At 47.1% G+C, this 21,786-nt stretch overlaps 1 long non-coding RNA gene across 3 annotated transcripts; it reads left to right on the top strand.

Moving 5' to 3' along the window:
• Nucleotides 1-5,000: 5,000 nt before the first annotated feature.
• On the top strand, nucleotides 5,001-21,354 carry LOC136012530 (uncharacterized). 3 transcript variants are annotated; one of them, XR_010611790.1, is made up of 6 exons: nucleotides 5,001-5,099; nucleotides 5,901-6,841; nucleotides 10,206-10,269; nucleotides 15,746-15,849; nucleotides 20,789-20,854; nucleotides 21,124-21,354. It is a non-coding gene; the product is annotated as an uncharacterized LOC136012530 (long non-coding RNA). The 3 variants fall into 3 exon arrangements; XR_010611791.1 differs by lacking the exon at nucleotides 5,001-5,099 and having other exon boundaries at nucleotides 5,785-6,306; nucleotides 6,665-6,841; XR_010611789.1 differs by lacking the exon at nucleotides 5,001-5,099 and having other exon boundaries at nucleotides 5,785-6,841.
• The last annotated feature ends 432 nt before the right edge of the window (nucleotides 21,355-21,786 follow it).

The raw sequence follows: 21,786 nt of genomic DNA on the forward strand, positions 1-21,786 counted from the left end.
GACATTTTCTGTGGGAGTAAGTTGAGGAGAGCCAGTGATTCTCGCTGTTGTTCAGATACCAAGAAGGAACATGAAGTAATTGCAGCCTGCCATAAATAAAGCGGGCATGGAGCTGACATGGTTCCCCCTGCAATCTTTGCAAAGACCTGTCTGCAACAGGAGTTTTGCTACAGCTTTCAATCAGTGCAACCTACAGTGAGGTGTCTCCAGGGGCAAAATGAATGATACTGGGAAAGCTGCTCTTTCTTACACTATTCATTTTCTGTACAATCAGTATATTGTCTAGTGGCAGCTGCGTATAACTGCTCACCAGGACTCCTGGACCAGAGGCTCATTCTTTGCTCACTAGCTTGCCACATGGCTTTTGCAGTTCTCTGCTTCCTTTCTGCAAGGAAGAGTTCTACAGAAAGTTATGGAACTTGGTGTTTGTAAGATGCTTGAGATCCGTACGCAAAGGCCCTCCCCAGAGGCAAGGTTTTTGTTGCTAAAAACCTTAAAGATATTATGCAGGGCTTTTTTTTTTTTCCTCAAATGAAGCCATCAAAACATAGACTGTATACACGAAACTATTCCTCCTAACACCTTAGTCGGAATGTGTATAGATGGTTCATGTTAAACGTATTTGGGGTAGGAACTTTCAGCAGGAGGAATCTGCTGGGAGTCTTTGCAAGTCTGTATGAGTACAATGCACAGATTGCAGGTGGTAAATTAAGAAATAGCCATGATTTTTTAATGTAGATGCTAACAGAAGTGTGCTCTATCTCTCCCACGTGCAGCACCATTCGTCTTTGTAACCGTATTCTGTATTCCAATAGCACAGTTGTGGCACAAATCTCTTTCCTGCCTACAGACTAGAAAGCTGGCAAGAAATAAAGCTGTTGAGACGGCGATATGTAGTTTCACACACAGGACCAGGAAACATGTGGCAGGGAGAGGAAGAAGACGCTGGCAAGGGTACTCCTGGACTTTTCCATGCAAAAGCAAGGGATGTTACTGGCCAACTGTCAAGCCCAGCCACAGCTAGGCTGGAATGCATCCAGAGCCCAGGAACAGATCCTGGCCACCCCAGCAGGATCCTGGACCCTCCCAGAATAACTGATCTTCAACACTAAGACTGCCCCAAGGTGGTGGGGAAACTGAGGCAGAAATACAATTGCATGCTTTATTGTTCTTACCATTTCTGTATTTTATTTGTTGTGCTGCTAAGTAAAGAACAACTGTGATTTAAGATACTCCATCCCTTCCCAACAAAATACAAGTTATCCAGAATAATTTGAGAACAAGTTTGAAATGTGCCTAATCTCTTTTTATGTCTCAAGTCCTGGCTACTGAATTTGATGCATTTCCCAGCTGTCTTAAATGAAACACATGCAAATGGAAGAATCTCTTGGAAACTTTAAGTGAGCATTCTTGCTGTTTAATTCTTTGGAGAGATCCCTTTGTTATAGTGCTGGCTCTTTTATATGAGAACACTGTGCTTGTGAAAGATCTCTAACTGGTTTTATTTGCAGTGTTAAATCACTGAAGGGAAAGTTAAATACAGGAAGAAAGATCTAAGACATGTCAGCAATAGACAACCTCTGCTTTTATCTCAGGTCCAGCTGCCTGTAAATTTGTGAAGGAGGAGCGTGACTCTTAGGCCATTGAAAACCTTTATGTTTCAGTATTTTACTTTCACAGATGCACCATCACCCCCACAGTAACTCCTCACCTTGAATAATAAAGAGCACAACTGTAGTTTCATCTTTTCCATGCCAAGCTGCCTGAAGAATATAGGAGTACATCAGATTCCTTTGATTTGTGGCTTGTATGCTTTGTAAACAGCTTTGCCACAATCTGACAACATTAAGGTAACGGGACATTCCTTTCAAAGCCCCTATGCTTACAGATCCCGTTATTATTTACATGTATAAGCTCTGAAATATTGCAATTAGTGGGATGAAGTTTGGAGGAATGCATCCAGAGGAACAATCAAGGCTTATTGTCTTGGAAGATGCAGAAGCTATTAGTGGTCCCATGAAGTATTAGGAATGTTGATCCTGCTTCACTGAACAGCTTGGCATTTCCAGCTCTTGCTTTTTACTGACAAGGCTATCAGAAATGGCACATTTGTCACATATAATTGAAAAATGGCTATCTGCCTTCTCAGAAATTCCTTTCATTTACGTTTGTTGTGAGATATGCAAAGTATATTTATGCCTGGCACATTGGAATGTTAAATTCAATTCTCCACTAGCTTGGGGGAAAACAACACACAGGTTCTTTCATGTACCCTGGGGACCATCAAGGGAAAACAACAGCTCCAGAAAGCACTTGTGCTGCTGTGTTTTCAGGGCGCTGGGGTTAAGAAGAACCTCTACCAAAAAGCACCCAATTACAAACATGCTTTGAGACAGTCAGCTCCTGTAAATGCTTTCAAAGACAGTCGCACGGATTCTCAAAGGTAAATGTCTGCAGATGTTTTACATGCCCATCCTGCGTTTACCTCAGGTGTGAGCTATTGCCCCACAGTTCAGCTGTTTGGATAAACTAGCTTCTGATGTGCTGCATCAGATCAGGACATGCATATGTAGGCATCCACAAGGCATGTAAAATTGTGAGAGTGTGATTCCATGTAATCAGCATGGCCCCCAAAACCCCATCCCAAGCCGGCACTTACACTTGCAGGAAGGACCAGTTTTATTTCCATCAATCACAATTTTACCCTACCGCATCAGTAGGACTGGTTGCAATTTCAGGAGAAGGAAAGTGGACCGGACCCCCATGGAAATAACCACGTTTATGATCCCAGTGCTAGGCTGATTCATCAGCTGGGACAGATGCTCAATTTGCGGGGTGTTTTACAGCATGCCCTTGAAGGTAATTTTGACTTAGTTGTGACAGAGCCCTATGGCACTGAGCTACAGATCCCAAGTACTGCTCTTCATCATCCCTTCAGAAGGGCTTTCACATCTCTCCAGGTGGAGATGAGCTTTCTGTCTCCAAGCACAGCATCTTCCCCAAACAACCAGGCAGCATCCATTGCTGTGCTTGAGAGATGGTGATTCACTGCAGGGGGAAGGCAGGAGATGCTGCCAACAAGCTTTGCAGGCTCGTTGCAGGACATGGGAAGGAAAACTGGGATGAGAAGGGAAAAATAAAACAACTTTGCAGTATGTGAAGATGAATTCATCCCCTCTGTTCCAATCTACCGTCACAATGTATAGCCATCTGAGACTCATTGCCATGCTTTCCACCACACAGTAGTGTGAGGCAGGATGTGAAGAGACCAAACCAGTTTCAGCAGGACAGCAGCAAGCTGTGTTGGTGAGGAGGCAGCTGCATGTACCTCCGTGTCTCTCCCCTCCCAGCCCATGACTTGTTGGTGGTTAGCAGCTAGGAAATAGCACTGGAGGGTGACAGAAGTCGGTCTTTGTGATAGACCCCTTAAAATGAGGATATTGAGAAGAAAACATTCTGCTGCTTTTTGGGAAGCTTTTTGCAGCTGCCAGGACAATTTGTGCGTGTATTTGGCAGTCTTTGAGGATGAGATATTTAAGAAATCAGCTACTTCTTACTGGTATAAATGCCAGAAAATCTCTGCAGATGAAAACAGCACACTAGTTAGGCTCAGTAGTGGGGCAAAATCATCAAGTACTAGGCTTTTAGGGGACATTTTTTGCTCCCTGAGCCATTCTGCTTTAATGAATTGCAAGCCATGACACCACCTCAGACTCCTGTCTCTCTTTCTCCGATTCTGCCTCATTTCTTGCTGTGCACCCTCACTCGTGCATGCATTCAAAATCATTCACAAGCATAAATCCAATAGATCCATAGAAGCTAGAGCACCCAGCCCATAAGGCACTCAGCCTGAAATTCTGACCCAGCTGGGAATAGCCCCAGTGGAGCCTTGAATCATAGAATCATAGAATAGTTAGGGTTGGAAAGGACCTCAAGATCATCCAGTTCCAACCCCCCTGCTATGGGCAGGGACACCTCACACTTAACCATCCCACCCAAGGCTTCATCCAATCTGGCCTTGAACACCGCCAGGGATGGAGCACTCACAACCTCCCTGGGCAACCCATTCCAGTGCCTCACCACCCTAACAGGAAAGAATTTCCTCCTTAGATCCAATCTAAACTTCCCCTGTTTAAGTTTTAACCCGTTACCCCTTGAAGGATGTGTCTTCAAGGGCACACCCATTATCAGCAAGTACTACCACAAACATAGCCATGACAGTGGTCCCTATAAAGCTGCACATCACTGTGCACATACAGACAATATGACTGCGGGGCAGAAAGTGGTAAAGCCTTTCAAACGCAACACGCATCTAACTCTTGGCTTTTCCCATGAACTCTTTTTTTCCCATATTGCATAGTATGTATGCCAGGAGAACCAACCAACCTATGAAAAACTGTATCTAAGTGGAGTGCAGGTCTGACGATCTGCATCATCAGATGCTGAGATACCTTTAAAATCAAAATCATGCTTTTAAGCTTCTTTAGAACTTGCAGTAGCCTTTTTCTGATTATTATGCTGAAGCAAAAATGATGTGAAATAGCTTGTTGCCTCACTGTGAAGTCCAATAGGATCCTATCTACCCTGGAGCATCCTGAGTGAAGACAGAAGAAAGCAGCACAAAGGGAAATGTGACTTTCCAACCTAGCAGTTCTGATATTCAGTTGAGCAGGGAGAGAACTCTGCTTGGTTTTGCTCCCAAAACAGTCTCTATAATTTATACAAGTACTGAATAAATGTAAAAGCCATTTCTGGAGCCTGGGTCACACAACTGTCAAAGGAGTGAAATGTCTCAGTCCATTTTGGGCTCCCTCCTGTAAAGCTGAGACTCTTCCTACACAGCTGGACCCATGCATCTTGTTCCATCAGCATCTTCATAGGGACTCACTTGAAAGGGACTGAGTCCCAGGTGTGTGTCTTGATAGCCCCCAATTCACAAGCTGACCACTTAAACAGATTTGCTTATTTTTCTTTAGCAGCCTGATTTATCAAGGAAAAGCTGCAAGGGGGGTTCTGGTCTACCAAGCTTGACTGGGAAATGGGTTAACCCTGCAGCCACACCACCCAGTCAAGGCAGAAGCCAAACTGGATTGCCCCAGGTAATAGTGATAAAAGGGACGTTAGTACAAAAGGAGTGATGATGGTCAGGGGTGCTTCTTAGAATGGGGTAAAATGCAGCTAAAGGTATAGTAAAGTAGCGCTAAAAAGAATTTAGGTCTCTCCTTGAATGCTTTCAGGTGGTTAAAGTAGTGTGTTTGAGGGAATTAGAGAAATGTTTAGGAATACAGCTTGAGAACAGAAGTAATGAAGTGGGGAAAGGGGTCCTTATACACAGAAGAGGTTTGAGGTTAAAAGCAAACAATATAGTGACAAATAGGACTATCTGGGGAGTGGGAAGAAGCTGTCTGATTGCAGTCACTGTTCTGCACTTGCGGTCATCTCTGCTGCTCCAGAAAATGGGCCATGTGGGAGCACTACCTCTGGGTTCCCAAGTCTAGGGATTTCCTCCCTCCCTTTGGTTTCAGTGGCCACTCTGTCAGACTGAAATCTCCAGTTCATCCGACTGCTTGCACACCACGCAAAACTGCTTGCAGATGGTGCTTTGGGCTTATAAAGCAGTTAACTCTCTTCTTTTACCTTACACACCACTACCGACTGAGCTAGCCTAATTCTACTGCAATGTTACCATCTGAGGGTCTTCCACGTCATAAAAAATATATGGTTTATGTATGGTTCATCCCTTCTGAACGCACACAAGGGCATCGTAAAGGAGAATGACAAATCTTATTTTTCCCCCTGTGGTCACAAGCCCTATTTATAGGTTTATCTTCTGTACTCCTGGGTGCCCCTCTTCAAGCCCGGCACTGAAGCAGAACCTGCATGTGCTTCCCTCCCTTCAGCACCCAACCTGCCTGCTTAACGCTAAGCACAAGATGAGAGATGTATCTTCCCTCAAGAGATCCAGTCCAGTTGGTTGAACAAGAGCTCTCCCTTTTGCAGCGAAGGAGGGCAAAAGAGTCATTGCAAACAAGGTGGGAGGGTAGCACACCCTCGGCAGGCCACAGCAGCCTTCAGTAATTATATCAGACACCTGACACTGACTTCCCATACTAGCCCAGGAAAGCTGTTGCAGGATATAAAGAAAACTGCTTGCTCTCTCCAATGGCTTTTGCTGTATCAAGATAACCCACTGGGCCTCTGCAGACCTTGATGCTGTCACAAAGTGTCATCTGTGCGCGGAACTGACTTAATGTCTTCGGCTGGTTTAATGATCCCACAGAAAAGGAAAGGCTTCAGCTAGTAAAGGTAGGAAAAAAGACTTGGAAGCTATTGAAGGGGGAGAAAGTGGCGGGGCTTGCTCTTTAGTGGTCCCACCTCCAGTGAGGAAATACGCCCTTTACCAAAAGCGCTCAGTAAAGGATTTCTCTATACGGACACACAAGTTTCGGCTTGACGCTTTGCACCTCGGAATGTAAATATTGCATGACAGTACACATAACATGCCAGGTACCCCAAGGAAAGGGAAAGTGTTGCTCAGCTTAACGAAAAGCAAGCATCAACTGAAAGAATATACTGCTCGCTCACATTCCCTGCCCTGGAGAGGCCATGCCTGCAGGCTGTTTCCCTGCTGTCTACCGCATAGTTTAAAAGGAGTGATTTGCAGCCTAGAAACCAATATTCCGGGTGAAGATAGAAGATCCACTGAAAAGCTGAGGCTGGACTTCTGTTTCTTTGGCCGCAAGGCTTATGAAAAGGCTTCTTTCTGCTTCGCACCTCCAAGTGAACAGTTGAGGAGCTTTTGTGCCAAGCTGGGAAAGAGGAAAAGGCTTCCCACTAAAAGGCAAGTAATAATATAAGGTATCTTGTATGAATCCGTACTGGGTTTGCATGGCAAAGCAGGGGGAGGACTACGGGGCTGGCTTCTGTGAGGGGCTGCTGGAAGCTTCCCCCATGTCCAGTGGAGCCAATGCCAGAGGTCTCCCAGGTGGACCCACTGCTGGCCGAGGCTTAAATGTGTTATTCCAGAGGATCGGTGGTAGTGGATAACATATTTAAGATGGAGGGGGAATTTACTGCACTGGAGCAATTGCAGGCACACAGGAGTAAGAATATGTGAGAGAAACAGCTCTGCAGACACAAAGGCTAGTGAAGAAGGAGGGGAGGATGTGCTCCAGGCATCAGAGCACAGATTCCCCTGCAGCCCATGGTGAGGCAGCTGTGCCCTGCAGCCCATGGAGGTCCATGGAGGAGCAGATCTCCACCTGCAGCCCCTGGAGGATCCCATGCTGGAGCAAGGAGATGCTCAAAGAAGGCTGTGAATCCATAGGAAGCCTGCACTGGAGCAGCTCCTGGCAGGACCTGTGGCCCCGAGGAGAGAGGACCCACGCTGGAGGAGGTTTGCTGCAGGACTGGTGACCCCACGGGGCCCCACACTGGGGCATGGCAAGGACCCATGTTGGAGAAGTTCATGGAGGGCTGTCTCCTGGGGGCTGACCCCCCGCTGGAGCAAGGGAAGAGTGTGGAGTCCTGTCTCTGAGGAGGAAGGAGGTGCATGGAACAACTGACCCATGCATGTGATGAACTGATAGCACACGCCATCCCCCATCCCCCTGCGCTTCAGGGATGAAGTTGGGCCCAGGAAGAAGGGAAGGGTGGGGAGAAGAGTGTTTTGAGATCTGGTTTATTTTCCATTACCATATTCTGAATTGATTGGTAATAAATTAGTTTCCCCAAGTCAAGCCTGTTTTGCCCATGGATGAACAACCTCACATCTCTGCTGGACCTTTTGGCCAGCACAAGGGGCGCTCAGGCACCGATGCCCACAGAGCCCAGAACTACTTTATCAGCTCCTTCAGGCGTTCATGTCACTCGGGACCAGGTACAACAGTTCAATTCACTCCTGTGAGACCCCCCAAAGCTGATGCATCTTTTGGATGCAGCGTTCGGGTCAACCCCACCACAGCTGCCTGCCGGGGGAGAAGCAGCACAGCCTGCAGCCTACCAACAGCGCTTACACTGACAAATACAAGTTCTAGCTCTGGAACAAGAAACGTTTTCTTCTTTTTTCCTTGAAGAAATAACATCATTAGGAAATGAACAAGGATTCCTTCAGGACAGGCATGGCAGCTCCCAGGAAGCATGGCCGCATCTCTTGCTCTTCATAAGGTACTGGGCAGTTCACACACAAGGGCTTCTTTTAAATGGTGTATTCACTGCCAGACATGAACGAATGGTTTCTGGTTTGCTCCTGTTCACCACGACCTCACTCAGTAATCACAAGAAGAACTGGTATTTGGGGTAGGGCTAATCTTGTTTGCCTCTTTGCAGGACAGGGATGTTGGAGACTAAACTGGTTGTTTATGTGAAGGATCATGCATTCAGCCCATCCATCTCCTAAAAAGCTTTTTTTGGGTTTGGACTGAGGTTTTCCCTTATTTTATCCTGTCTTTGCTATCAGCTGGTTGATGTGATCAGTCTCTGTCATGTTCCTAGACAGGCTGACTCAGCTTCCTCAGTGGTAATAAGCAATTTAAGGGAGGAGGGAAGGAAGACCCCCTACTCCATCTCTGTCTGCGCATCCGAAAATCCAGAGCAGACTCTGCACTTCTTTGCTGATGGCAGTTTCTGAGGTTGTGGCCCATTTTTCATATGGGCTGCCTGTAAGTTTTGTAGCCAGGTTCCATTTTTTGGCTTTAGAACTGATGTCCTCTCACCGTTATCCTCGCGGGCTTCACTTCTAGCTGGCGTTGCCCACCATCAGGAACAGGATGCAAGATGAAAAGGATTGTCATTTAAATCCAGAGGAATATTTGTTACAGTGAGGCAGGAAGAATAAATCAAGAGCAACTAATGACTACCCCTCGCAGCACTGTTGTTCCACACGGAGCTTTTATTTATCCAGGGATATTTGTTATACTGCACAGAGATTTACATTTCACTTTTCAACCCTGCCCATTAGGTACCAGTCCCATGAAACCATCACTCTCTGCAGCTGTGCTTTCCAATGCACACTTACCGCAGAGCCTGCGAGGGGGCTCTTCTCTCGCCCCAGGTTTGGTGATAATACTTGTGACAAGGAAGCATCTGATGCATCTGAGACACTGCCTTTGCTCATCCATTCCTCTCTGGTCACTTTGGTCAGCATCCTTTGGGTCCCTGGGTCCATGTTTCCAGTATATCTTGGTTTCCAAAGCAACCAAGTCTTATTCTTGCTGCTTCTTCTCCGCTGATTTGGTTGTACTTCTGCTTTGAGCATGTTCTGTGCCTGAGTTTTTGTTTTGTTGTTTGTTTGTTCTTTAAATATTACATTTGTGGCTTTTCTTCCTTCAATGTTTGCCACATTTAATGGTGTGCCGAAGGACAGCTGCTGCATTTTTCCCATTAGGTCTCCCCTTTAATAAGGTTCCTCTGATCTTATTGCATGCTTCAGTGGAACAGCCTCTCTTACTGGCATTCGGGGATCATGTCAATGAGAAGACACCATTAGTGGAAGTGGCACTGTACACGTACTTCCCTTTTCTGACACCAGCACTTCTGTTGCTGCCATTTTCCTCTCTTGTGCTAATAAAAACCTCATGGGATTTTTCCTGAGATGTTAATTTTCCATCTCTCCAGTCCTCCCATGCACCTCCCTGTGAAGCCAATTGCACTGGGTAACTGCTCCCCTGCTCCTTGTGAAAGCTGGTTCCTCCCTTCCTTTCATCTTCTCTGCACTAGTTTCTTCAGGCATTTTGCGGTACACTCAAAGCTATCAGACACCCAAAGTCATCCGTACACCCGGAGCATCCCAGGAATGATAGGGTGTGTATGCAGGCTACATGGTACGCGAGGCATCCAGCATTAGGGACTCTGCTTCAGGGACACACAAGACCAGCTTGCTTGGAGGGGAGTCAGCACAATTTGGGGTTCACTCTCTTGGTGACAACTGGGCATTGCTGTGCCTTGTGACAGCAGCAGAGCAGGTCCCTGCATGGAGCTCGTTGGGTCCATGCCCCCCCACCTCAGGGGTGCTTGCAGACACCGGGCAAACACAAGCAATAAGAGCCAGTCCCATTAGCAAAGGTGGGTGAAGCAGCAGATGAGACTCTGAACATCTGTTAGCTGATAGTGTAAGTACGTTTCTGTGTATAATAAGAACAAAATGAAGATGTCAGCAGATTTTTGGTTTACCCTCCCTGACTTTGATTATTCGTTTTGTTTGGCAGGTGAGATGAGCCTAATTATTCCCTTTGCAAGGTGTTTACGGAATTGCACCTCTTCCCCTTAAAAGTGAGTCATAATACGGAACCCAATACCTATTCTCGACAAGATGTTATATCTGGAAACAGAGTTTTTCTCTTAAATGCGGTAGATTTCTGCCGTAAAGGCATCCAAGCGCTACGGGCATCACGTTGCCCTTTGTACAAGGGTAGACCATTGGTTATTGCTGTTGCTATCGCTATGTTTTGGCTGGTTGCTTCTCAGGCGAGGCGATGAGCGCACGGTCTCGCTGAGCGGGCTGGGGCTGGCAGGAGGGGATGCAGCCGGACAGCAGGGGGCAAGAGCGCTCCACGAATGCTCCGCGGGCGGAGAGCAGCCGCGGCCGCCCGGTGCCTGCCCAGCCCCGACTCGCGGTGAGGGGCGCGGGGAGCCGAGGGGTGGAACAGCGGCAGGGAGGGAGGTGGGAGGGGTGACGGCGGGGGTGTCCTCTTGTTCTGCACCCGATCCTTTCTATGCAGGCTGCTTCTCTGCCTTGTTCCCTCCGTTGCTGCTGTTGTTGATGTTGTTGTTGTGTCGTTCAAGCTCCCTGGAGCTGCACTTGGAGAAATGAAGTCGCTGTTGGAGGTGTTTGTAATTCTAGGTGTTTCCGTGTGCATCCCTGTGAGCTGGTGCATCCTTGCTACGCACAAAAACAAAGCCCTTCTGTGTATGTGTCGTTTTGACTGTGCATGGTCCCGTTGCCTTCCTAAAGCGGAAAAAGCAACCCCTACCTGAAGTATCAATCCTCCAGTTGTTTGCTGCTATAATCAGCTGGGCAACCGAGATGGCTTTGAGAAGTGTCTCTGACCCAAACCATTCCCTGGTTCTATGTCCATTATAAAGCAGCTCTTTTTTGCATTACTGCAGTACCCCTTCCATGAAAGCATAGCCCTTCTCTCAGTTACTGGGACTTTATTTCTGTTCTGTAAATTGCTGGAATGTTGCCTTCTCTTTGGTTAGCTCCCTGTATGTGGCTTAGCTTGAAAAGCCTCTAACATTCCTTTACAGCAAGACTTCGCAGCAAGAAATTCCCTTCCAAGATTTTTTACCTTCGAAACATCTCTGCAATGGAGGGAATTTGGGAAGGGAAATGGAACAAAAATCTTTTTTGTCTGAAGAGGGGCAGAATCTTGCTCTGTGGGGTTTGAAAGCTGGAATTTTCACAGTGTCCCATTTTCTCATGCATCTTCATTTAGGAAATGAATATGCAGGGAATTTGGGGAAAGCTTAGGGAAATAAAGGTGAGGGAGGAGGGCACTACCCTGGCCCTTTCCAAACCTCAGTATTGATGGAGAGGGACTATTTCCCCTTTCATTAGACATTTACACACTGTTTGCTTCAAGGACGTGGAAGTTCATATTTATATACATCACTTGTTATTGTTCTTACTTCCTGACTGGCTGACTGAAAGAGGAAATTAAGCTGTGCTGAATGACTTGTGTTACTGATAGCACAGAAAAAGAACAAACCTCACAGAAAGAGCCTAAACCATTACAGGCCTATGGTGCTTAAAGGTAACCAAGTATTGCTGGTAGAGGTGTTGCTTTAGCTGTACTAGAAGTCTGAGGACACAGGAAGGAAAGGTTGGTAGGGAGAGGCAATATGTTTTATATAGATTAATTCCGACAGCTGGGCATCTTTTGGTACTTTGGTACATCTCGCAGGTAATTTGACCCCATACAGAGTCTAAGCATATATTTACTTTACTTTTACTATAGGAGGTGTCATGTATGGACCACATCCCTTGGAAAGCAGTTTGCTTTCTGCACCATTAATGCTGCAGCATCGCAGCTGCTGGTGGTGTAACTTGCATGGAGTCCCACTGCAGTGGAAAGGGGGAGCTCCTGGGTTACTGCTGCTTACTGGAGATGTTTCTGCAGCTGAATGCTTTGCCCACTTCAGCCTGGACATGTGCATCTCCTAACACTGTCAGCCAGACTCCAGGCTCTTCCCCTTCAGCCACTATTGCTCACTGCGAGGCCGGAAGGCAATTCACACTCCAACGCCTGCAGATATGCCTTCGTGGTTTTAGGCCTTTATATATATTCCCTGTTAAATTTTTACAGCTACAACTTTGCCATCCATTTGGATTCTTCCTTATGGTCCCTGTTCAGTGGTCTTTGAAGTCAACAGCATTCTTTGAATCAAGCTCTATGGCTGCATAGGCTTTGAAAAAGAAACCTCACACATTAGTGCAGTCCAGGTTAGGAACTCCTCTTTTCCAAGCTAATGATGTGCTGAATCTCCTCTTTACATTAATAAAGGCATATGGGAAGAGAGGAAAGCAACCTCCGTGTTTCATGCTAGGAGTTGTGACGTTTGGAGGCTGCACATGCAAACAGCTAGCCCCTCTAGGAAGCCTCTCTGCTTCTCCTAGGTGGGGGGGGAAGATGGAGGCCATAAGTTGATTCTGCCCAAACAGCCTGTGGAAAGCAAAACAGAGTTTCCTGTGAAAACACACAGATGCTGAAGGCGCCCGAGCCCACCGGTGACTGCAGTGCGGTGTCACGCAGCCGGTCCCCCTCGCTAGCTGCGTGCACATGGTTATTAGGCAGGGACAGCAAGGGTGGGCAGTGGCACTTGCGGGCAAGCTGGCATTTTGCTTGTGTGATTTTGCACAGGTGAAAGCAATGTTGTCCCTTCGGGACCTGCTTCTCGCACCGGCCGCTAAGGACAACGCACAGGGGTGGCATTTATAGCTTGGTGTGTCAGCAGGAGGCAGCGGGGAACAGGTTGTGGTGGTGGCACCGGTGCCTGCTGCTGCTCGCTTGCTGCTCATGGGTCAGCAAGTGCTCCCTGGATACAACCGGTCATTAAAATGCCTTCCTCTAAAATGGCCACAGTTTGTTGCCAGTGTTGCTGCAGCCTCGCTATAATCCTGCGATCCCCCATAGCTTACAGACACCTTCAGACCAAGAAGCAACAGCTGAAACAACCCCTCATTTTCAGTCAGAGCTGTAGAGCAGAAACAGCCTTATTCAAGTTTCCTAGGCTTAAATTCACAGGCTGCCCTTTGCCTGGCAAGGTGTGGTTTTCAGCTACTGGTTGTCCTTGCTCAAAACACATAGGAGCAAGACCCAGCAACTGCATGTACGTTTGTCCAAGTATCCCGCGAGATGTGATGCAAAGCACTCCTGGCCGGGGTTTGGGGTGCTGTCTCTTATTGTCGCCTTTCACCTTCTTTTACCGCTTTCCCGTTCTTCTAAACATAGATTCCCATTAACAGAAGATGATAACTTTGCTTCCGTCCTGGCACCTGCTGGTAAGACCTCACAGTCGAAACGAGAGCAACCTCATAAGGCAAATGCATGCAGTGTTTCAGACTAGCACTTGTCTGCTTCACTCACCAGCTTCTCTGTGTCACAAGACCCAGCCATACCTCGGGAATTCCCAGTTTCCTTGTAGGAGCTCAGGAGTCTGTGTCATTTTTTCCGTCACTTTTCCAGATGTAGATGCTATAACATCCTGAAACACATCAGAGAATTAATAGCAAAGGGCAGCACAGCCCCTTGCAGTTATGGGCAACAAACCCTGTAATGCCTTCCCAGAGAGTCACATTATACCTTCACAGTAGCTGGCAGTGGGGAGCAAAGCTAGGCGTCTTCCAGTTCCTGGTCCAGGCATAGCTATGGATCACAGATATGTATTTGTCCTCATGCCAGCATTGCTCTTCAGCTTAAATGACTCCTCCTTTTTCCTTCCTCTGTGTGTTACAGACAGCAATCGTGCTTTCCACCTCCGCTTTACTAAAGCATCCAAATCCTTCCATCACCCTTCATACATGTGAAGCAAATAGCGTCATTCTTCTTTGAGGCAGTGGCTGCGCATGGTGTGTCTGACCCATCTTTCCTAAGAGTCTGGGTTTGAGATACAGAAGGTCTTGTCAAAGGTAGACCTGCAGCTGGCTTGAGGACAGTGCTTCCTGAGCAGAGACAGTTAATCATCAGCAGTATCCAGATGGTTTGTGACTGGGCCTAGTGATGAGGCACATACTTGGGGAGCTTCCAGGTTTTGTTCATGATTCATTCAGCTTTGGCTTCCCCTGCTAAGAAGGGAAGATCTCACAAAACATAGTAATAGTTTGCACTATAGGGCACTTTACACACAGCTTTGCAGCAGCTGAACTGGAGATTTTGAGATGACTCCCTTATTGGGACACCCAATGTTACATCGTGAGGATGGATCTACATTCTGTTGTGTACACGCAGCGGCTCACAGGAACCTTTTATGAGATTTGGTTTAGCTATCTTCAAGGCCATTTGCTGCTGCAATGGGAAAGGGCTTAGCTTGCCTTCCAGTCTGCCATGCTGCTTGCATCCCTGCTTTAATAATGACAGTAATGCAAACTGGCACCCTCCTTTTATCCCAAAGGCAGCTGGCTTTTTACAACCTGACACCAGGTTTGCATCTTAGAATGCAACTGCTGCCATTCAAATGAGTGATAAGGAATGCAGCAAAGCATCCTTTTAGCACGAGGAACATATGCATTTACTGTTGGTACTGCAATGATAATGAGGCGCACCTTGTCAGTGCGTTATGTGAGCATCTGCAACATCTTTAAGATGCTGGTCCCACTGCAGCTAAGTGACAGGAGTATGCTCTACTGAGAGGATGTAGTGGCAGCTTCAAGGTCAAATTGTGCGTATTGCTCATAATCACTGTGCTTGGTATATTCTGAAGAGATTTCATGTAATAAGTTGGGGTTTGTTTTCCTTTTCATGGAGCGGAAACTTGGAGAAACTTACAAGGCTGAATGTGCTCAGCTACATTGCATCACTGCTAGCAGCCGCACATAGTTAGCACAGGCTGCCTTCTGGTGTTATCACTGCTTACACTCTCTGCCTTTCACTATGGGCTGATGGCTGCATTAAACCCCCACAAGCTCCTGAGCCTCGGGGCATGCTCTGCTTGTACCTCTGGGCTGCCGGGGCCAGGGGACAGCCACACAGCCCAGTGTGGTGTGTCTGTGTCCTCCCAGCACTTGTGAGCATCCCGGCTGCAGGCTGCACTCCCGGCTCTCTGCCTGTGCCTGCAGGCATGCTCAGCTGGTAGGACCCTATGCCTCAGCGGCGGCAGGGAGACCTCTTAGGACCTGTCTGCAGCCTGTATTCTTCCCAATGGCAGTACCCTGTTCCACCTCCTTCCTGCAGAAAGCTCCGTAACCGGTGAATATTACTGCACATCATTTAGTCTCTCCTGCAATGCTCTGCTGGAAAAGCAGCGCCCTCGAGATACCTCAGCTGACATCGCTTCCTCTGCCCCTGCAGCCTTTGTTCTTCCATGCCCGCTCACCCCTCAGCTGACAGTCTCCATGGCTTGCCCCATGCTGTTACAGCCAAAGAGAAGACCCATTTCTCCACTGTGCCGTTCCTCTCCCTTTGCCGATAACTCAGCCTTGCTGTGAGTCCTTCACGAACCAAGTTAATACCATCAATTAAAGAAAAACAAACCAAAACATTCAGTCCTTCCGGCTGCTCAGCTGCTTCCTTTTCATTTCGATCTGCAGGCTCTCCGAGGCGTCTCATTTTGTGTGCTGAACTGCATCAAGCCCTGATGACAGAAATGCTCTGTGCTACCGGCCAGCACTGCCAGGATGTACAGGGACATCAGGTACTCTGCAGAAGTATTTTATGTTTAGAAGTAAAGTGCAGGGCACTTTATCCACGTCCCTGGAGGCTCCAGGGAAGAACACTCGGGCAGGTACAATTAGGGTGGCAGTGCCAAATGCTATTGGTCATCACTGTTCCATGGCGCAGGCATAAGTTCACCTCTCAGCTCCTCAGTGCTCTCGCACTCAGCAGCAATCAGGGAGGGCAGAGGAGCTGCTCCACCTCGGGGGCCCAGTGCAGCCCGTCGGTATTTGAACAGAGTGGTTTTCAGCTGTCTCATCCCTGATGTTTCTTCCCTTCTTCTCTGTAGAAAACCGATCAAAACCAGGGAGGGAGCCTAGAACAGAAATGCTGTTGTTTTCCAGAATGATAGCGTCTCCCATGTACACCGTTCCTGTATGGTCACCTTCCCCAGAACACCACTAGAGAGCACAGTCTGCCATTTGAAAGTGCCCATTCTCAGACCTCAGAGGTGCAATTGGGCAGAGATCCTCCAAAACCAGCACTTACTGAGGTCCAGGCAGGGCAACAAGAGCCTGGGGCTTTGCTCTCTGTGGTTGTGATCCACCCAAGGTGCTTTATGCATGTTCTCAAGTAGTGGCTTACCAAACACCTAAGAAAGGCCATTTTTGTGTTCAGCCCAATGGGCTAATGCAATACTTATCTTCTTGAAAACCAAGCAGGTTGATGTTGATATTTTTTGGCCACATGCAGGTTTTAGAACACAGGAAAAAAGAGAAAACATCTTTTAATTACCATACCTGTTCTATTCTGTATCTTTCTGACAGAGAAATCCATCTTCCTGTTTATCACATTCGTTTCATTTTTCCTAGACTCGTGTAAACTTAAACTTCTGTGATACACAATTCCATTCCCTTTGGGTTTCAGAGACAGTGAGGAAAAGGAAGACGGAAAACCATCCCTCAATTTATTACTGTTCCTGGTATCCCACCACGCCGCCTCATCTGGGCTGTCAGATAAATAGATCTCCTTTAGGCTTCTCTATTCAGAAAGCAGAGGTTGCACAACACTGAAAGGGCCTCCTGGAGGAGAAAGCTGATGGTCACTGCTAAAAGCACTGCTTCTCCTTGGAAGAGAAATTAAACTTGAGACCAAGAGTTTCTCCTCTTGTTGTAGAGTCGATTCTTTCTTAGCCTACGTGTGATAGAGTTACTTATCCCTGTGTAGCCCCAAAAGAAAAGGGTGGTATGCAATACTTCGAATGGTATATAAAATCCATAGGACGACCAGATTTATTTCTCCATGGGGTTAGTCTTTAACACAAACAACTGAGAATCAGTGCACCGCCTTTTCCTTTATGCCAAGTTTATGCGTCCACATTAAAAGCACTGACCAGAGAGCTGTGAGATCAGACGGCGGTGTTGAGCTTCCGTGTAGAAGTGCAGAAGTGACCACTCTGAAAAGAGCAGTCCGTCACCCGGACCTTTAGCATTAAGTCAGCACAGCTCCCACTGAGAGCTCTTGGGACTGAGCTCAGCTGAGGTGAAGGAATGTGTCGGGGGGTGCGTGCACAGCAGTGCAGGAGCACACAGGCGCAGTAAGAGCAGCCAGGCGTGGTGCTGTGGACTTGCTGTGCGACTCTGAGTGTACCCGTGCAGACCCTGATCCTCTGGGGTCAGCAAGCAGCAGGGCAGAGCCCTGTGAGGTGCACCAGCAGCTGCCCTTGGCCCTGCCGCATCCTCCCCGCAGGGCACAGGGCTGAGGGTCATCCGTGGGGACGTGGCCAGGGCAGACCCCTCTGCTGCAGGTTGGGGGTATAATTCACATTGACTCCTGCGGCAGTGAGGCGTCAACATAGGTACAGTGGTAAAAATCTCTGCCCTCAGGCAGGGGAGGCAAGCTGGTGTTATGCAGGAATTATGCGTTATGAAGGAAGGTGTTACGAAGGAATATCAGGCTCTCAGACATGGGTAAAAGATACACTTGATGCATGCAACAAGACAAGGACTGCATGTAGACTGCATGTAAATCTGTCGACTAACTGATGCAAATGGGGTGCAAATTGGCAAGCATCAGGCATGCGAGCACACTTTTCTGCTCCGTAAGCCCGCGGACTGGCCCTTGCTTACGATTTTAGACCATCCCTGCTGCAATCCTGCCACCGATCTATACAGAAATTAATTTGGATCAGTGTGGTATTCTGTGGATGAGCGCAACTTAAATGTCAAAGAAATGTGTGGCAGTAAAGATGGAGCTGTGGTTTAAGCACTCTAGAGAGGCAGGTTCATTTCTTCACAGCATCCTGAGGATCGCAGGCTGTGCTTAGGAGCTTTCCATCTCGAAGATCAAGGTGCTCTTTCACAGATATGATGTTGGAATATTGTGGTGGTTTAACATTTTGCGAGGTTTTAGAATGTGTCCCTTGGGTTTAATTCTCTATATTGATATCAAACCGCAGACCTAGGTAAGAAAGAGACTTGGAGCAAGAAAAACAAGGTAGAGCATATCAGAAGGTGAGACCAATTCACCAAAGCCTTATAGGACTTAGCGGGAGAAGGTAAAAATGTTATGATCCTGTATTTCTTGGAATTTTGTGATGAATCTGTGAGGGTCTCTAAGCCATAAAGAACTTGCTGTCAAACTTCTGACACTTTGGAGACTTCTTGTCATGAAATGGCAAAGCTTCGGTACCGCCTGCTTACAGTATCACAGTGAGGCCCCATTCAAGTAGAGGGAAATAGAAGAGTTGGTTCTTTGACCCTGGGGTCTTTCTAATGTCCCCAGGGATTCAGAGAAAGCAGATGATCGGGCAGTTCCCTCTGCTGGAGTAGCCTTGGCCACCTGGAATATATCCCGTAACAGTGTGACATTGCTCCGGATTACTTCAGTAATCCAATAAATGTGAATTCAGCCCTGGGGAAATAGGACTGTGCAAAAATGTAATTATAGGCTTATAAAAATCATACTTTGCTAATATTGCACTGCTTTCCCAAGAGAAACATGTTACCCTGGGGACTGAAATGGGTGTGTATTTGCTACATCCATCATTACAATGGATGTAACATGAAGAAACTCCTTCAAAAACTGATTTTCAAATAATGTCACGTCTATTGCATTATGCCTCATATAAAAAGAATTCAAGGGTGCTTTTTCACAGTATCAAATAGCAGCGGAACAAAGTAAACTCTCAGGTATATTGGTGCCTATCTTATCCCACTGCTCTGTCAACAGCAATGCAGACACCACATGGGCGAGTGCTTGCTGGAGTACCAGCAGGCATTAACCACACTAGGAGGATTCAGGCAGAAGTCCAAGGATGATACTGAGGAAATTAAACCTAGAACCTCATCGGGTTTTGGTTGGTTGGTTGGTTGGTTTGGTCATTCCAGAAGCTGGTACCATTCCAAACTGGTACAGATGAGGCAAGTTAGCTTCTAAATTACTCTTACCACGTGTGGCCTCTCTGCATAGTCTGTTCCTCTTTGTAGCTTGGACCACACTGTTAGAGTGAGGTCACCCAAGACCTAATGTGCTGTGGTGCTCATGTATGAGCGTAACTGTGTAGTGCTAAAAACAACTAATACTGATCTTGAAGGAAGAATAACTCGTTACCTATTTCCAAAGAAGCAGGGAAACGAAAATCAGTGCAAAATGAAAATCACCGTGTTTGGTGCTTTCCTGCCAGCAGCAATGCTCAGAAATACCCATCGGAGGAGACAGGAGGACAGGAAGTGGTCAGTGATTTTTTTGGTCTACTGTATTCATCAGAATACATCATGCAAGTCTATTAATGGTGTATCCTTGCACAGGGAGCATCAGCCAGTCATTGGCAACTCATGCTGCTCCTCAGAGTCCTAAAACACATGGGGGTTTGCAGCTAGGGAACTGAGGATAGCTCTGTCATAGATGAACTTGTCTGTCATCTTATTATTGAGAGCGTTTCTCCATACTGTGTGAGGTCTTAAGCCTCTTAAAGTTGGCTTTTTTACCTTGGGTTTTTTTCCCCCACAAAATCATTATCCTAAAATGTTCCTGCCTCATTTAACAGCAATTACTGCTAATACACTTCCATGGTGTAATATTGTAATGTAAATTTAGCTTGACTGCATGAGGATGCAGGGATTTGCAAGTGTTGTTGCAAATGTTGCCCTGGGAATCCATATTAAGCTGTGAAAGTAAGATCCTACACTTTGCCTACAATAAAGCAAAAGGGCTCCTGAGATATTCTACCTTATCCTCCGGCCATGCCCAGCCTTGTAAAAGCTGGTTAAACCGTGGCATGTAACTGAATCAGTGAAGAACGGGATTCCTGCTGCCAAGCAGTGGCAGGACCTGCATTTTTGTCAGGAAGATCCCATATATAAAGCAAAAAGTAATGGAGTCCAGCAAGTGCCATCTGACCTCCTTCCACTTTGGGATGCTTGCAGACTAACAAAGCCCACCGCAGCTCTAGCTTTCAAAAAACAAAGTAATGTCTCTTTAGTGCTATTCCAGCTCACAACTCAACATTTTCATCCTCCCATCCTGAGGGCCTCCCCACAGCCTATCCCAGGACTGCGAGGGATACAGGATGTGACCAAGCGCACTCTGGCCAGCTCCATCACGCTGCACTGGTGTATGCAACCGCTGTGCGCGCAGGCTGGTGACAAGCACAAGCACAAGGGGTGGCTGAGCCCCATAGCCTGGCAGAGGCTGGCACCGTGTGCCCCTACCCTGTGCCAGGATGGGTCTGTCCAGGCGTGACGTGCTACAAGTTTCCAGGGGGATCCTGCCTTTGTCACTGGCTTCAAACGCACCAGCAGGGAGGGAAAAACCCCTGCATGTTTTCTGTTTCCGAAGGAGAACTGCTGCAGAACGCATGACATGGGACATGAAGGGGGCTGCAGAGGGGAGCGTGTTGTGTAACTGGTTTCACCCGTGAGATTAGGGAACTGCTGGTTTTCCTTTTCATCCCTAAAGAACATTTCTCCATTGCTCAGGTGCAGTTCGAGGAAAGGGGCCAAAGCAGCGGCAAGCCAAGGCATCAGCGCCAGACAGACTGCAAGGTATGGTAAACCCAATTTAAGTGAAGGGAGGCCTTTTGCCCGTGTCATTGAGATCTATAATGCCCAGACATTAGGTCACCCTGGCCTCTCTTAAGAAAAAGCACATGTTCGAGGAAAGCAGATTGTCTTGGCTGTCAGTTCCTGATTTAGCCCCTATTCAGTATTTGCCGTTTGAATTTGGCTACCCCAGCCAAACCCTGCTTGGATGATTGACATTTTTATAAGAGACTAGCAAATAGCAGATGACAAATGAGTTACATCTCCTGCAGATTTACGAAGCTTTGGATTTAGAAACATTTTCATGACTACACCACAGCTATCCAAATGTTTCCAAACAAAGAGAAACAGAAGCTCCCCATGGGTGAAGACCTCAGTATTAATGCGTTATTACAGACACCGGAGTCCTGTTATGGAACCAGCTCCAGCACTTGACCTGCATCTTGCCCTTTGCTCCATCACTTCACTCTTTCACATTCTTTGCCCGCTTCTCCTTGTTCATCCTCCTGCTTGCCCATGGGCTTTCACCCTTTTGAGTTTTAATTCAAGTGTGTAGAGACTTTTCATGCTGTGTTGATTTCTCATATGTTCAGAAAGCTTAAGGACGCTGGTTTAAAAAGCCTTGAATATTAAAGCAACCAATGCATTTACAAGTCTGTGACCTTCAATGAAATGCAAGTATTTCACTTCCCATGTGGCAGCCTGTTGTACCCATTCTCTCCTCCTACTGCTTTACTGATAAACGTGTTCTCCTACGAGCAAACAATGAAATAAATCTATTTACTCAGGCACAGAGCTGCACCCAGCATGACAGCATCGCTCCCTGTCTGCAGGCCAGAAAACACCTTCCCACAGCCACCTTCGGAACACCACCCCTACCTAAGCCTCCCCATCACAGGGCTCCATATTTCCCTTGCCAGCTCCGCTGCATGTCT

Source organism: Lathamus discolor, chromosome 4, assembly GCF_037157495.1.
Source record: "Lathamus discolor isolate bLatDis1 chromosome 4, bLatDis1.hap1, whole genome shotgun sequence".
Classification (NCBI taxonomy): domain Eukaryota; kingdom Metazoa; phylum Chordata; class Aves; order Psittaciformes; family Psittacidae; genus Lathamus; species Lathamus discolor.